Below are 16889 nucleotides of genomic sequence, written 5' to 3' on the forward strand. Positions count from 1 at the left end.
AAGTGAACATGTCCACCTAGAGAAATAAAACCAGGGAAAAATGATTCAGAGAGTGGGCACATAAGCGGAACAATGTTATGGCTAGAACAGATAAAGAACTTGCACTAAAACTGGAAAAAGCGCAGCAGCTTTAGTTACAGCACACCCGCCTAGCCCTGCAATGAGTAAAACCCTTGCTGCCGAGGCACCAACCAGCCTCACCTCTGGCTGATCCGTGCCCAGCTGGGCTGAGTCACGGGTGTAAATGCCAGCAAAGGCTCAGCTGGGGAGGAGGGTGGTGGTGCTTTCCTGGTTGAGGGGGGTGGAGAGGGCTGTGGGGAGCCTGGAGAGGGCTGTGGGGAGCCTGGAGAGGGCTGTGGGGAGCCTGGAGGCTTCAGGGGAAGGAAGTGAGGGGATGAGTGACTGGAGGATCTGGGCAAAAGCGAGAAGATGTTGGGGAGGAAGGGCTGGCTGAGACCTGGAAGTTGTTTCTAGTAAAGGAATGGGCTGGCAGGCAGCGAAAGGAGAAGGAGGTGCTGGCTGTGTGGCGATGGAGCTGTGGGCTGGGGTGGCACCGTGTCTGCTGGGGCAGTGAGGCTGATGGAGCAAGCCTGGGCTGCGTGCGGGATGGGAGAGATGTGTTGTGCCCCGTGCAGAGCTGGGGAGTTTAAATGCAGCCTCAAGAGGGGCTCCCTGATGCCGAGCTGGGAAATAATGTTGGGTTTGGGAGGTGCTAAGCTGTTCTTGCCGCTTGAGCGACTGCAAATGGGTGTCAGCTCTGGGAACCTGGGCTCTGCGGAGGAGCCCCGGTGCAGCCAGCGTGATGCGGCACAAGGGGTGCCGGGGGATGGCTGCTGGTGCCTGCCTGCAACAGGCAGGGAAGAAATACAGAGCTGGAGAGGCATGAGATGGAGCTGTGCAGGAGTGTTTGCTGCTCTCTTGAGGGTGGAGACGTAGAATCACAGAATGGTTTGGGTTGGAAGGGACCTTAAAGATCATCTAGTTCCAACCCCCTGCCAGGGACACGCTGCTGTGGGGACCATCAGTGGGTGGTTTCTTTGGCTGAGGGGCTGGTGACAAGATCCTATTAAATATGTGAAATTCTGAGATGCTAAATGATGAAAAGCACAATGCTGTTCACCAGAGTTGTGCATCAGGGTGGTACCACACACCCAGGGTGGTGGTGGGTCAAGCCTGTGCAAGAGGGGAGATCCCCAAAGCTCTCCATTACCAGGAAGCTAAAGGCCTTTCAGGCTTATTTTAAGATCGTTTATTTCCTCAAGGAAAATCCTGCATCCCAAAGTAAGCTGCAAGGAGGTGTCTTATGATTTTTATTTTTTTTTTAGAAAGACATGTTGTTCTCCCACGACACCACCAGGAAAAGCCTCCAGTGAGCATCCCCCAGCTCAGCGAGCAGGGTACGTCTGGTGTGGGTTGAGTCACAGGAACAGCGAGTTTTGACATTGCTAGGGAAAAAAATGGTGCCTACTGATGTCTGTCACAGGGAAGATTTGCTCCTTTCAGCGGCTTGGTGCTGCAAAATACACTTCATACAAGACAAAGGTCTCTTCTCAGGAGTTTGAATGGCTGTTCTTAGCTATTGATAAGCTTGGAGTTAGCAAAATAGGTTCTTTTTTCTTTTCTATAAGCATAATAAACATAAATGTACTATGATAGGGTCAATGGAATATAATAAGTTCTTACACAAGTAAATTTGTTTAATCTTGTTCCCAGACAACAGGGACAAAGGGATGCTGCAGTGAATGCCTCGCAGTGATAGTGTTTGAGCAGGGAGAGGAAATTAGATCCTGTTTCTGAAAGGGGACAGTGAGGCTCTGTGAATGAAGAACAAATCTAAAAGGTGCTGCTTTTTCCCATTTTGTTTTTAATGCTCAAATATCAGTACAGGGAATAACAGTGGAAGCTGCAGCTGGAGAGGGCACTAGGGGTCACCACTGTCTTATCTATGTCATCTGGATTTAATTCTGAAGTAAGACAAATAACATGATAGACACCAAAGCCAGCCTATTCTGATTTTTTTTTTTTTTTTTTTTTTGGTGGGCCAGACAGCTTGCATTTAATTTCTTCATTTTCTCCTCCTGCCTGCCTTCTGTCTGTCTCTCCCTTAAAACAAACCCCAGGGAAGCCTGTGGGATGCAGCCGGGGAGGATGCTCTAGAAGCAGGGGAGTTGCATCAAAATTCCCTCTGTGCAGCTCCCATTTATTTAGAGCAAAGGTTAGGCAAATCACCAACGCTCAGTAAGTCAGGCAGAATCACATAACAGCCTTGGCATGTTTCTGCAAGTATCGCAGAGCAAACTGATTGCTATAATGAATAGCACCCTTGTAGTCCAGAGCGTATCTCACGCATTTTGCTCTGCCTGGCCGACAGTCCTCTCTCCGAAGATCTTTCTCCCCCTATTTTTCCCCCAGCTGGCTAAGTATCCCCGACATCTCATGACACTGCATCTGATATCTGCATTAGAAGGAGGATTGGGTGTCTGGGTTGTGAAGAGAATTGCAAATCCTCTTCTCTGAGACTTTTTTTGAGTTCATGTCTAGGAAGTAACCATTGGTGTGGGCTGAATCTATTGTCTGAGTGTTGGAATAGTGCATTATGAGGTGGGACGTAAGGTGTCTAGAGAGAAAAAGTATTTTTTTTACTGAGGCAGATGATTTGTCTAGAGACAGGTAGGTAGGCTTTCAGGCATACGTGACCTGATAAAGAGGTTGCACACCCTGCCAGCCTGTCTTTTTTTAGCTATAGTAGTTAATCTTGCAAGACAGAGACTGCCTTTTCTCAGCAGATAAATTACGGTAAATTGTGGTGTTTCTCGTTGCATGATATTGCAGAAGTTGAAAGTTATATGAACTGAAAATCTGACTGGACATATTATTGAAAGAAATAGCTGCCAGGGGATGCAAAATTGCAAAGACAGCACTTCTGGCTCGGAAAGTCCCTTGCTTGCAAATCCCTGGAGACAGGGAGAGTCCTGGAGAAGTTTCCCCATAACCTGTTTGCATGCTCCTTCCTAAGCACCGGTTATAACTCACTTGGGATGGCGTCCTGGGATGAGATGGTGTTTAGTCTGACCTGGCACACAAGAGAACACGAGAACAGATAGACGTTCTTCGATCATCCCAGCATGAGAACTTGGTGTGTTGGAGCGTGTTACTGTGCAGGTTGTTTCCGGAGAAGTGTGCAGGCAAATCCAGACTCGTAGCCCAAGCTAGAGCATAAGTGCACGCAGGACACATCCGTCTGTGCTGCTTGCTTCTGCCAGCTGCGAGTTAGCTCGGAACTAGTTCAATGTCAGCTCAGGTATTTGTGGGCTGCAGTCGCGCTACCATCCAAAGGTGGAGGAGTTCTCCGACTCCCTATTTTAGGATTTTATGTAACATCCAGCTTATATAAGCCTTTGTCTGTTAACAAAATGGGTGGAGCGTGTCTTGCTTAGGTTCCTCGTTAAAGAAATGCTTGTTACTTAACTCTTACTCAAGTGCTCATTACATGCTTTAAGAATATTTTAGTTCCTTTCCTGTTGCCAATAACATACCGACTTGACAACCTGTTTTGGACAAATGATAAAACATGTAATTCATCATTTAATGAACTGCATCTTAATATATATTAGCAACAGTGCTGTCGAGGTAGATGAGGGAAAACTGAGGCAAACCCCAAACCCTGGCCCTGAGTTACAGCTTGCTTTCTTCTTGCCCCCACCTGGCAGGAGACAGTTTGGGGGTGCTGGTAGGGGAGAAAGGATGGTTTGGCTTTTCCAGGATGGATCTTGAGCACAGCCAAGGTTGCAGCCAGCATTGGTTCCCAGGCTGAGGGAAAGGCGTCCCCATCCCAAAGCTGCTTTGGACCCCAGGGAGGTCGCGCTGGTGGCTGTGGTTAACTCGATGCCTTTCCAGATCAGGGCTTCGCTTTGCCGGCAGGTAACGGTGGGTCGTATCCTGCTGTGTGGGAATGGTAAGGCATTGAAAGCTGTCAGGTGCCCAGATCCTGTGGCAGAGAGGACCATGTAAATTGTTTTCAGGTGGACTTGTTGAGCTCACTCAAACCTGGCATTCACGCTACTGTAGGGCTTTAAATAGAAAGACAGCGTGTGTCTTAGCTTAACACCATAAGGAGACGGTTTGCACTCTCTCCTTCCTCCAGATTACTGCGCTTCATATACTGACGTGCTTGGCATCCCTTTAAGTTTTGTGAATTGCTGCAGAAAAGCTCCTTTTTTTTTTCTTTTTTCTTTCTTTTTTTTCCTCCCCCTCCCTTTTTCCCGTAGAGCTGCGCATTGCCCTGCAGCCCCGCCACCGCCGCACGGGGCAGCTGCCACACTGGGGTACCCAGGTATGTGCGGAGCCATGTCCCGGGGGCGACCGGCGGGATTTCTGCCCCAAACAGAGTTTGGCATACGAGAAATGATGTATTATTTCAGCTCTGAGGCCCGTTTCTGTCCCCTGAGGCTCTTAAAAGGGTGACACAGATCGGAGATGCACCGCTGCAGGGAAGATTAAGCTAGAAGTAGTAGCTTGTGTTTTATTCCATACATTCATATAATATATATTTATAAATTTTTTTTTAGCTTTTCATTTACTAATTTCATTCACGCACACACCCCCCGCCCTCGAGAGGAGGAAAAAACCCTCCAACCAAACCCAAACAGCGAGAGCTTTGGTTTTGTTTCCATGGGAATTTTGTGAGAGGGGGAAGGTGTGAAAGAAAACTGAAATATTCTGGCCAAACCCGAGAAGTTTTGGATCCTGAGCGTCCCCCGGGGTCTCGCTGTCCCCTGGCCGTGCAGGAGGGGAGCTCTGGGACAGGGCTGCAGCTGCTGCTGTGTCGCGGGGAGCATTGCTGTGCTGCACCAGAAAAAGCAGTTTGGGTGGGAGAAGATCTGACTACAGCTCCCAGGAGGCACTCTAGCCGAGTCAGGCCATCAAGTTCAAGTGCCTTTTGTGAAAGCTTCCTCCTCTGCCTCTTCCTCCGAAGTCAGGAGGACAATTGAGGTCCTTGGAGGGGAGGGGGAGTGATTTCCGCAAGGACACCCTCCCTTTTCCTTTTGGAATGCTGGTCTTATGGACAAAACAATAAAAATCACTTTTTTTGTGCCTGTATGTGGCTTAACGTTAGCTGGCTTATGTTAGCTGGTCTCTGGACTGCTTCATCCTTGGCAGCATCGCTGGTGTTTGCCCTGGCGTGGACCCTGCGGGCTTGTCCTTGGGTCTCTGGTGCATATGTCCACGGGGCCCCGGCACCCACTGTGGGCGATGTGGTGGTCCTGGCAGTCGGAGCTGAGCACCGTTCTGCCCCCTCCCTCTGCGCATCTCGTGGGAACGTGTTCAGGCCCTTGTTGTGCCGCTCTGAAATGGCCACGGAAAAACACATTTCCAGTTCCTCATGGGGTTACACTCAGGTATTTGGGGTACGCTGACCCTGTTGTCCTAAAGAGCTGTGTTACGTGGCAAGCGAATGACCATTTGAAAACCTGGCAGAGGAGCGGTAGATGGTCGATCCCCCACCAGTCGCAGACCTGGCTTCAGCACAGTTGGGGACAGGGTGCAGGAGCCACGGTGGTGTCCCGTGCTGGAGTGTGTGTCCCACTCACGTGGTGCCAAGGCCAGCCCTTGTCCTGCTGCCAGGTGATGCAGCCAGTTCCTCCCTCATCTGGGGCTCTGTAGGTTCCTTCACAAATGGGACCCAACTCGGGGGAAAAACTACTCCCCAGTTTTTCCTCTAGTTCCCCTCTGGTTGCCATGGCTTTGCAGAGGCACCAGCATCACCCGCCCTCGGGGGCCAGGGAGCATCTGTGCTGCTAAAGGGAAAATAGAAGGAGAGAAAAGGTCCTGCAGGTTGTCTGCAGGCATGAAGGACAGGCAGAAAAGTGCTCAACTCAAGCGATTGATGGTTTGATTGTTTGTTTATTTTTGCCATCTTCCATACTTCATCTAACCAGGAATGTGTTGGTTGCTCTGAATGGCGTCAGCAGTTCAGCAGCACCGGGCTGGGGAATAGCCTGTTATTTCTAATACCGTAAATAACAGGGCTGGGGTTTGTGCTAGTGTAGCTGTGCTCATTTAACAAGGGCAAAGCAACCCGGTAAGAAAAACCCTATAGGTAAAACTCTGTATTTAGATGACATCTGTGTTCATTACGTCAGACCAATCCCTGGCTCCCCTAAAACCGCTGAGGGCCCTCCTGTGCTCCAGCCCTTGGGCAAAACTGCCTTTTGCCACAGAGTGAAAGGGGAGAATGCTTTTCTGAGTGCAAGAAAATGGTTTGAGAGGCTTGGGGAAGTTGATGGCTTCTTTGTGCTGTCACATGCTTGCTCCCCTCTGCTCTGAGACTAGTGTCTAACAGCCTCTGCTCCTCCCTTCTCCTCCTGCGTGGTCACCACACTTGTCATGACCAAGATTAGGGATGAGGTCCTTATTTAAAAAAAAAAAAAAAAAATCCCTTTTTCGTTTCCCACATTATCTTTCAGCTGTTGGATTGGGTTTGGTGTGCAGCAACATAAGCTCTTAGTCCTCAAAAAGCCTTTCTACGGATGTCTCTATATGACTCGTATATCCCTACTTTTGGCCAGCTCATTAGGCATGGCAATGAAAATTTTTAAGGAGAAGAAAAAAACATGACTGAAGTGCAACTAAATAATAAAATAAAAAATCCAAATTTCAACACCTTGGTTTTACAGACTGCAGCGGCATCGATCCCCGTGTGACTGCTACACAGCGCGCTCTTTGCACCAGCATCTCGTGTTAAATAAGAAAACTTCACCCACCCTGTGACAGCAGTAAGTGTCCTCCGAGGAATGCGTGGAAGTTCCTGAAGATTGAAAAGCAGGTGGGAGCAGAGAACCAGAGAAACCCCTGAGAGACAATATTGTGTTTCTTCAGAGCTCGAGATATTTTTGAAGGTATGTGCCAAGTATCCACTTTATGAATTGCCTCTGGACAGGGAAGGTTACGGGAAGTGCAGCGATCACTAATGGACGTGGACACGATGGCGTTTCTCCTGGAAGAGATGATAACTGTGGGTGGAGAACCTGCTCTCTTGTAGTGCTCAGGAGAGAGGAATCGTGCTACGTACATGCCAAAATGCTCATTGAGAGTGTCTGCTCTCTTCCACTGCTGGTCTAGCCCTGCTCACAGTGGCTGCCAAAATAAACCTAGCAGCAGAGAAATTAAATATGCATTAACTGAGCTAAGGTTTATGGATTTGTAAAGATTTGCCAGAATTCAGCCAGCCAGTTGCATAGGTGATGAGCGCTGAGATGAGTGCTGGGCGGGCAGGGGTTTGTCTGGGGAGAGCGTCGTTCTTCTCTGTGTCTGAGATGTCCCCTCTCTGCACCAACACGTATGAGAGCTGTGCCGAGGTGGGAGATGGTGGAGGACCCCTGCAGCCCACTGCCTTCTGCCCAAGGAAGCTGTGGGGTTAGCAGAGGCGACGAGGCTGGACAGGACGGCAGAGATGGGGCATCCCGGGCAGGTGGGTGCCCTGAAGGATGTTCCCCGTGCCACCTTTCCGCCGATTCCCATCTCATATGTTGGCATTAGCATGAAACCTCTCTGCAGCGTGGGGTAACGTGTCCTTCTTGAGCATGGCTTTGCCCGCTCTTTGGGGTGGAAAGGTGATGCCAGTGATACAGGGTGACTCTCCGTATTTCCCATTGCCCCTATTCTTTGCTGCAGAGTTCCACCCTGTTTTTCTTTGTTGCTTTGTTCTCTCGTGACGCTGAGTGTTACAAACGTCTGCGATGTCTTTTTCCTTGCTCAATACAGACGGCACTGGTGAGCCACCTTGACTCACAGCTCTCCATAGGTGCTGAGTGTAGCAGTGTTGGAGCTCAACACTGTGAGTTGAAGGAAGCCATGTTGCAATGCTATCGGGAACCCACCTTAGATTTCTCAGTTTGATTTTAAATGTGAAGCACATCACTCACACTGTCTTTAGTAAGCTATTGGTAAGCCAAGCATAGTAAACCCAGTGTAAACGAGCTGAGCTGATGTGCTGCAAGTGTGGCCATGAACAAAGCAGGTACTGTTCTGGTGGAGAACATGGAGATGCTTCAATACTGCCGTGCCAGAACAGGGGTAGAGTCTGTCTCTGCGTTAGCAGTGACCAAAGTTGGGTTATTTATCTCTTGGAAATTTGAGGACCACCGTTCAGTTCCTCACTATTTAAGAAAAAAAAAAAAAATTCCTTTAAGGAAGAAAAATATCATAACATTCATATTGAAATCTTGCTGTAGAGACAGAAACAGGAACACTGAATTCCCTGGAAAAATTCACCAAGATGTCCCCTGTGCAGCTGCGGCGGTGGAGGCTGTAGTACTGCAGACAGGTTTCAGGCATTTTAGCAGCGTGCCAGTATGCACGGCTGTGTTAGAGCTGTTCAACGTATGGAAGATTTTTGCTTCTCCGCTTGTCAGTTCAGCGCTTCCATAAGGACAAAAAATTTCTCTCGCTCGCTAAAAAATCTGCTTCTTTGCATATTAAAAAGGGCGCATGGGAAGTAACGTGAAAAAATGCAGACAAGTACTGCTCAGATACAAACAATATGTGACCGTAATTATTAGGTTGTCTTACGCTAAAAATAACATTGCATGTGTACTTAATTCATTGTTAATTTGCACTGACTTTTTCATTTGTTCTCCTCGCCAAATGTAATTTCTTAGTGGCGGTAGGGGAAAACCGACTTGTCCCTGTTGAAGAAATTGGGAGAAGAGTATAAAAGGGGGGAAATTGTGCTCCCTGCGAAAGCTGCATTTGCACAAGAGCGGAGCAAATCACTTCGAGTCTCCTACTAGCAGGGCTGTGAAGTTGCAATAAAAAAGCAGACTTTCTCCTCACCATTAATAGATCATTTCTTGATTATTATTATTATTTTTTTCCTCTCTCTAATCAGAAGTGCCCACCGTAAGAAGGGGGCAGAACCCATGAAACCAGCCTGCCCTTTTCCTCCACCCTTCCTGCCAGCATCCCCACGTTCTCCTTAACGTGCGGGGAGTGGTTTCCCTTTAATTAGCAAGTGCTCATAGGCTGGAGTGCCTTGTGGGCTGGGTTGGGCTTCGTTTTGCCTTGGGGGGAGCCAGCCTGGATGCTTGAACCGAAGCGCCGGAGCCGGGCGGGCGGTGCCGGGGTGCGGGGCGGCTCCTGGCTGCGCTTCCTCCGGCTGCGGGACCGCCGCTTCCTTGGGAACACGGCTTGCCCGGTTCTCAGAGCACCATGAGGTACCCGCTTCCACGGGGGCAGGAGGTGGGTAGAGAACGGAGCCGGAGTTGCCGGTTGTTTTGCGGAGCGGTTCGGTTCCCGGCGGGGCGGGGGGGGGGGGATGCCATCCCCGGCACGTCGCGGGTGGGGGCCGGGGCTGGTTTTGGGACGGTTCAGGGGGGGAGAAAAAGGCAGATACTTAGACACAGAACGCTTATTTTCAAGCGAATTCCCTGCTTGGACTCTTTGCTGAGGCTGGGCAGCAAACTTTGCGGATGGGAGGTGTTTATCAGCGCTGTGGGACGTACTCGGGATGACTTACTGGTTTTTCATGCTTTGAACTGGGGGGGGGTTGGCTGGTGCACCCTGCGCCGGGCTGGAGTCAGCCGGGGGGCTCTGGATCGGGGAATTCGAGGGGGTAGCTGTACGTTTGCTGTGAACTTGAGTGTTTCTGAGACGAATTTGGCTGGTTCCTTCAAGGCTGGTGAAACTGCGTCTCTGCTCTGTCCTTCTTAGCAGCCGCCGTTTCGGGACATGGGAAAAACCTGAGAGTTTGGGAACGTGCAGGCAGCTGCCTGACACCACCCGTTCTGCCGAGCTGCTGGCTCAATTTCTTGCAATGAAAGTCTTTTCTGCCTGTTGCTATTTTTCATTTGGCGTGATGCTCTTTCTTGCTATAGGAGGCTGCTCTTTGGAAATCTTCAGCCCCAAAATGCCTCAGATCTAGCTGGTGCGGCTCTGTTGACTTTGGAAGTGTTTTATCTGCGTGGTCAGGGCTGACACGGGCTCTCTGTACGCAGCAGGACAATACGTATTATGTGTCCAGGGCTACATAGCCTCCAGATCCTTCCTTTAAATCTGCACGATGCCTCTGAAGTCATTAGAGTTACATGGCTGTTTGGGGGACAGACAGAGACAGTTTAACTGGGTGGATGAAGCTCTGCTGGTTTGGCATTCGGTTGACGATCGTAAGTAATGGGATGTCACGGCAAGGCTGGTGCATCCATGGCCGCTGGGACAAATGCTCTCTGTCTGCGTGCAGCGTTGTGTTTTGTAGCTGCCTGCTCGAGGAGCAGGAACTCTGTTTCGAGTGTCTTTGCTCAAGAATTCATGTTTTCCTTCCCGTGCTGTCTCTGGCATTTGATAGTGTGAGCTCATGCCAGAGGCTCGCAGGTACCTGGGGAACTTAATTTCTGACCACCTCTTCTCAGGATGCTGCCAGGAGTGTTAGCTCTGCGGCTTGGGTCTCGTGGCCAAATCCTGCCCAGCTTTGCCAGAAGTTGGGAAGCTCCAAGTTGAAGCCCTTGGGCCCTGTGCTACCCTTCCTTTTCAGCCTGTCATCAGTCTGCACGGTGCTTACTGTGAATATGCAGAAGGCCCCTTCCTTCGGGGTAAGCGTTACTGTGTGACGCTGAGTCCTGCCCAAGGATGCTGGGATCCTTGATCCCTGCTCAGGGGATGGGTGCTGAGTACTGCTGTGGGATGGCAGCCACCAGCTCAACCTTGTGCAACTGCCCTGCCCTAGCCTGGAGCTGAAAGGGGCCCTTCCTTCTGTCCTTTTGCTGTGAGATACCACCAAACCTGTAAAATCAGGTTGTTTTTTTTTCAGTGGGAAAGTGTGTCTGGGCTTCCCCGGAGCTGGGGGTGCAGTGTGTGGGAGACCCCCGGTGCCTGCACCACCACAGCGTCCGCATCGCCCGTCGTCATGCAGGGTTTCGCTGGCCGGGGGGGCTGAGCCGCGGCACTGCCCTCCCTGCCGGGAGCTTCCTGGGGGAGAGGGACCAGGTTTATCAAAACAGGCTGGGGAAAAACCCAGATCACTCTAAGAGACCTATTAAAATTTACAGAGATTTCTGTCACCTGTGGTTCAGCTGATTAAATGAAAGTTTATTGAGAGGTACATCTGTTTCTTTTTTTTTTTTTTTTTTTTGCTGAGATTTTACTTTCCTACTTAAGGAAGTTCAAAGGGTCTCACTTAAATACCCATTTGCACATTGAATTTCGTCCAGATACGTAACCTCTTCCTTTTCAGGATTAATGAAAATTAGCATTATGGTTCTAGTCCTACTGAAAAAGACTTAATACAGTGACTTCTCCGGGGGCCACGATGCTCTCTTTATTTTGAGAGGCCGTTGCTGGCAGGTGTCTCCTGAGCTCTCCCAGCCGAATAAGAGTTTGCTGGGATCAAAATTGCAGTTTCTTATAACTGCTGAAGATGCTGTTTTACATACATATAAATAAAATTATAAGCGCTAGGTAGATAATCTTTGCTGGTGAAATCATTCTTTCATGAAGCAGGCTGAAATCCTATGCCTCACCTAGAAATTTTTACTACTTTTCTTAATAGTAGCAAAGTGTAAAGGCTTGTGTCAACTTGACATTGATATCCTCTGTAATTTATGAAGTGCTCTTTAGACTGCTAGGTGTGTCTGCAGTAAAGGAAAGATCCCATGTTTACAGTGGGTCTGCTCTCGAGCAGTGATTTGAGAAATCTCTTCCTTGAAAAACCATGCAAAGAAATGCAGTTGTGTCTCCTCTGTCAGTTAGTTATGAACTGAACTTGGGTTTTTACAGTTATTCCCTTGCTGGTAATTGATTTAAAACAAGCTAGCAAATCTTCAGGGAAAGAAATGTCAGGGGAATGCACTTAACTGCCACTGTTGCCACAAATCTTATTCCCTTGAAATGAAATCATAAAGAAGATATCAGTTATTAATGTTCATACAGGCTTCTAGGTTCATCTTCTCTATCTCTACCTAATGAACACATGAAAGGAGAAATTCAGTCTCTGAAATCACCGAAGCCCCGGAGGACTGTCTGTTATGAGCAGCACCCTTCTGCTGCCTTTGTCGCAAACAGGTGGTTCCTTAATTTCACGTTGGAACGGCTATTTTGTAGCAAGTCATTTAAAAAACAATAATAATAATAATTTTTAAAAAAGTTTGAGTGGGAACGAGCGTTGTATAGTGGCCCTAAATCTGCGTATAATAGAGCTGAGGAAGCATTTTGATTTTCGTCTGGGTGTTGAGCTGCTGGAGTGTCTAATGTCAGTAAGCACCTGGTCTTGGCTGGGGCAGGCGAGCGCGAACACCTCAAGCCTTTTCCTCCTATTGTCTGGCTGACAATTGATGATGTGTTTTTAACGTGCCCTCACGTGCCCTGTACGCTGGAAACTCTCCTATAGGGACCAGGATTAATTCAGTCATGGCCATATGTCTGAGTTGTGGTTGGGTTCTTTTTTTTTTTTTTTTCTTTTTCTCTCCTTTCCCTTCCCAAAACCTTGGCCAGCCTTTATTTTTGCCAAAAAGAAGGGGTTTTTTTCAGTCCTTGTTCAGGTGCTGCTTGCCATGCTTTTTCTGTACTCGGGGATGTGGGATGTGTGAGTAGCTGGCACGCAGCCTGGCTTCTCTGCAGCCGGCTGTGCGGGGCCAGACCTCGGCCCTGCTGAGCTGCAGGATGGCGATACATATATATTATGTTATCGGTGTAAATTTTTTTTGTTTATTTATAAATATTTTTTTAACAGGTATTTAGCCGTGTGCCCCTGCCCTGCCACTCACTTTCACAGACTCGTGAGCGTCTGCCAGATGTACGTACCAGCTCCATGCGTGCAGACACCTTGGAAAGCAGAGGCTGGTGGAGGGATTGGGAGGGGGAAAAAGCTCTGCTTGCCAGCTTCTCTTTCCGATATATTTACCCTGCTGCTTCCCCACCTGCTTGGCACAGGGTGTCCGGGGTGGCAGGAGGCAGCCATGGCTCTTGGGGCAGGGGACACGCGCCCTTACCCTGGCTCTGGTGCCTGGGGGGAGCAAACAGGAGGGAAACACCTGGATTTGCAGATCATTAATTTTTTATGTGTATATATATGTATGTGTGTGTGTGTGTGTCCTCAGGATTCAGAGTTTGTTTTCATGCAATAGTAGTGGAAAATATCTAATCGCTGGGGTCAGCATCGTGTGCCACTGCTACTGCCCTGAGCGCTTCGTGCCTCCCTCGCTCCTCGCGCTGCGATGGCATTTGGTGCTTTCTGGATCCTTAAAGCAGATAAACACCATCGCAGCCGGGGTGGGTTTGCATAACGGAGCGGGGCTGGTGTCTGTCAGACAGCTCGCCTGCGCTGGGGTGCCACGTCCCCCGGGTGCCCATCTGCCGGCGTGGGGAGAGGGGGGAGAAGCTGTCTGGTGGCTGCTGCTCCCACGCTGCAGAGCCGGGACCCCAAAAGGAGCTGGGACGGCACCAGGCACCCCCCCGGCACGTGCTGCCCCCCTCGCCAGGGGAGCGGAGGAAGCCATGTACCCCGGCAGGGAGGCGAGTTTTGCCTCTGAGAATAAAAACTTGTACTTTAAACACAGTTCTGGCTCATGTGAGTCTAAATAGATGCCAGTCAGGGAAAACTTGCTAAAAAGAGGTCGGAGAGTGGGATAGAGCGACTACCGAAAGGACCCGCTGCTGCGCCGCAGCGAGTGTGGCGTGCCGGGTGACGACGCAGAATGTGATCGGGGTTTATTGTCAAAAAGAGATGCGGGATTTTAATATCAAGATAATCACTTCGAGATAGCAATCTTATCGGGCTAATGTGCTTGCTTTGTTGCCAAGACAATGTGTCCGAGAGTGGGGCCAGGTGGATGAACCCGGCAGCGTCTCCTTGGCGCGCGTCTGTGTGTCTGTGCTGAGTCAGCACTGAAGCTGGCAGCGGCCGCGTGCGGCATTTGTACCTCTGTGCTCTTTGGTTGATCGTGTTTCTGCAATCCTTTTCCCTTAAAACTTCTCCTTTGCACTCTGGGGACACGGTGCTGACCGTTTGAGCTCCAGCAAATAAAATTGTGCTTCGCCTCTAGTAGGATTTGACAGCAAAGTAGCCAGTTTGCATTAGTTATCTTAGTATAATGACATTGTCTCTTCTTCCTCTATCCCTTTTTTTCTAGCAGAGGTGGCATAGACAAAATAAGAAATGATCCTCTCCCCTAAGGATCTAACTAGGGAGAATGGGGTTTTTTATTACAGCCTGTGTGGATAGTGATGGGGTGGGTGTTTTCAGAAGAGAGAGCGCGTCCCTCCGTCGCCCGCCCTGGGCGAGCTGGGTGGGGAATGGAAAGCCTCCGGGAGAGGAGGTGCAGAGCTGGAGAGGACAGAAAACCTCGTTACTGTTTGCAGATTTACTCAAAAGCAAGAGTCTTTTTCCTGAGGTCCAGAGTTCTGTTTAGGCTATGCTGACAGCGGTAAATATTCAGAGTATTTATGGCACTGGGAAGAGTAATAATAATGAAACTGTAATTTCCTTGATTGCATTTTTCAGGTCAAGCTGTCAGTGGGCCTGGTTCCTGTCTTAGGTTTTCATTTCTGCCAGTGCAACGAGCACTGGGTGATGCACAGTGCATGTGTGCATCCATCACGTGAGGACTTTTTTTGGTCAAATAAGATAAACCGGCTGATAAAACACCTGGTGCTTTCCTGGGCTCCTCCAGGGCCGGCGGCAGGCGTGGGGGGATCCCGGTGCTGCTCCCCAGCTCTGGGGGCTGTTTACAGCTCCCTCCCCGCGGCCGGGGAAGGTGGTCCAGGCACAGAGACCCCTCTTCTCCGGGACGAGCGTTCCAGCGCGCAGACATAAGGCCGCATCGGGCAGACAATGTCGCGCAGAGCAGCGCTCTGACGGCCTCTGTCCCAGCCCGTGCAAGCGGGTGATTCACGGCCAGTTGGTGTTTCTGGTTGTCTCGCCATGCGGGAACTTGCTTCTTGGCTCCTCTCCCACCAGGGTCCCGCCGGCGGCGTGCCCCGGGGCTCCTCTGTGCCGCTGACGCAGCGCCAAGCCGCTTCCCAGAAACTGCTCCCGTTTTACCAGCTGGGCTTTTGGGAGAATGTTTTTAATCAGAAATCCTTGTGTCTTGCCCTCCCCCCGCCCCGGTCTTTATTTCCCGCCCCAGAACACAGCCCTCTCGTGAACGCGCGTGGCCGGATACATCGGCTCTCGGATCAGACGCCTCGCGGCCAACATGAGTTGGGCTGACTCTTGCGTGTGACCTCCAGGGATCCCCCCAGGGGTAAAACTAAACCAGCAAGGGTAATTAATTGCACCTTTCCACCACTTTGGGTAACCTCACGGCAGTACATCCTAACTGTGCCCTGCTAGCTGGCTAAAGGCAGCCTCCATGCTTTTTTTTTTTTTTTTTTTTTTTAAGTTAAAGAAAAAAGAAAAGTATTTCTCTCTCTTCCTCAACAAATTTTGAATTTGACACACAAGAGGTAAAATAAGTGGATATTTTTGGCCTGCATTTTCTCTTTTAATTCAAGTAAAATGCAGTTACGTGATGCAGTGGCCTTTCCCATGTGAAGAACACAAATTCTGCCTTGTTTGGTGTTTTCTTACGTGCGGTGAGAAGCACCCGTGGGTGCTGGGGTCTCCCAGGAAGCTCAGCTGTCCTCTCTCACTCACAGCTAAAGGGCTGCTGAAATAATTTGGAGAGCAAGCAGTGCATCATATAGTCTTTTCAGAAAGAAATGCTTTGGTGTCTCATTCCTCTCTTTCTAAATATCTATCTATTTATGTAGTCCCCATGAGATGTTCTGAAGTGTATTTTTCCATGACAGAGGTTTCCTCCAAATCAAATTTTTTTTTTTTAATTTTTTTTTTTTTTTTGCAAGGGTCCCACCCAGCATTAAGTCTTACCAAGAAAGAATAGTAGATGACTCACGGTGGATTTGGGTGGATTTGAAATTTCTGCGGTTAGACCTGATCCCACTGAGTTTTGGCAGCAATTATGGCAAAACAAGCCATTTTGTTCAGCGAGAGAAAGAACCGGCAAGATGAAAACTGCTGTCTGAGCCCCTTCAGGGTTTTTTTTTCTTTCGCTCCCAAAGCTATTGCTTTTCTTTCTGCCAAACAGCTTTTTTTGTACATGTAGAAAACTGTCTGCAGACACCTTTCTGAGCAGCGCTGCTCCAGAAGGTCGTAGCAGCTGAGGGAAAAATAATATTTAATTTTCTAGCTCATCGTGTGCAGCTACCCATCTTGTGCTGAGGTCTGGAGGATTAAGCTTGTAAATTGTAACCTTCATGCTCTGATTTTTTCTAGGAACGTGTGGAAAAATACTGTACAGCATTCTTGTTTCACAAAATGAGAAAGAGCTGCAGGGCATCTCTGGCTTGTCCAGACACCCACGTTGCCTGTAAGGTGCTGGGGGTCTGCGTATGTGGGTGGTGGAGAGGAACGAAGAGGCAGCTCAGGCTGATTTTCAGTTCAGACACGAGCATCACCTTTCACCGCCTGCCACCAGCACACCTCTGTACCAGCTTGATGGAGGCTTTCCCCCCCCCCCCCCCCCCCTCCTCTGGGAAAGGATGATAAAAAAAAGAGGCATTTATTTTGTTCTAAGGAAGCTGTCAGTATTGTCAATGTGTGTAAATGAGCTATTTTGTATAAATTCGCAGGTGTTTAGTTGTATTTAAGCAAGAAATGTAGGGGAGCTATTCTGTTTCTGCAGAATACTTCTTTATAATAAGCAATTTTCCACTGAATTTGCCTGCGTTTGATATTTGTTCAGCAGGTACTGATCTGAAACCTCAGCCGTTGTTCCAAACTTCTGTGATTATTTGCTCATCCTTAATTCTGATAACAAATCAAACATTTCAAGGTATAGAAAGATTAACTTTTCAGTAACTTGAGTACCCTGTGTCCTGAGTGGTGCTGTGATCCCATG

General features: G+C 49.1%; 1 protein-coding gene across 6 annotated transcripts in view; it reads left to right on the forward strand.

Moving 5' to 3' along the window:
• Positions 1-6878: 6878 nt before the first annotated feature.
• The window catches only part of PLD1 (phospholipase D1), a 68491-nt gene continuing 58480 nt past the window's right edge, over positions 6879-16889 (forward strand). For 2 of the 6 annotated variants that reach the window (XM_075761550.1, XM_075761556.1), the window contains exon 1: positions 9050-9240. The gene's annotated coding sequence lies outside the window, so the exon portion shown is untranslated. Of the gene's footprint in view, positions 6900-9048; positions 9241-16889 lie in introns of those variants that run through there. The other 4 variants (XM_075761552.1, XM_075761555.1, XM_075761553.1 and 1 more) reach the window with 4 other exon arrangements.

Source organism: Balearica regulorum, chromosome 9, assembly GCF_011004875.1.
Source record: "Balearica regulorum gibbericeps isolate bBalReg1 chromosome 9, bBalReg1.pri, whole genome shotgun sequence".
Lineage (NCBI taxonomy): Eukaryota > Metazoa > Chordata > Aves > Gruiformes > Gruidae > Balearica > Balearica regulorum.